This window comes from Buceros rhinoceros, unplaced genomic scaffold (genome assembly GCF_000710305.1).
Source record: "Buceros rhinoceros silvestris isolate BGI_N320 unplaced genomic scaffold, ASM71030v1 scaffold13656, whole genome shotgun sequence".
Taxonomy (NCBI): Eukaryota; Metazoa; Chordata; class Aves; order Bucerotiformes; family Bucerotidae; genus Buceros; species Buceros rhinoceros.
Genome location: NW_010415928.1, coordinates 97,825 through 98,242, shown reverse-complemented (window position 1 = coordinate 98,242; position 418 = coordinate 97,825).

The following is a 418-nucleotide window of genomic DNA, read 5'->3' as shown; positions in this document are numbered from 1 at the left end:
GCTTGGCATCTGGCCGGCGGTGAGCAGAGGGGCGGCATGAAGGCAGCTGATATGCATTTGGTGTGGGGGAAGATACTCGCCCAAGCTCTAAGCTCTGCACGAGGCAAAGGCCATACGTAATCAAATTAACAGCCAGCTGGGCAGCTTGTCCGTGTGAGAGGGGCTGGAGGGAACAGATGACAGAAAAAGGGCAGGTCCAACTGCATCGAGCCGGCGGGCCTGGGGCAGAGCCAGCGGGGCTAATGAGCTCTCGGCGTGGAAGTGTCCCAGAGTTTATTTCCCACCATCTGGAAAAGGCCTGCCCTTCCACTGGGATTCGTGAGGGTTCAGACAGGAGAAGGGATTATTAAAAAACCTCAGGAACACACTCGTCTCCCCTGCTTGTCTCTCCCCGCCCCATCTGTTTGGCTTGGCAGCG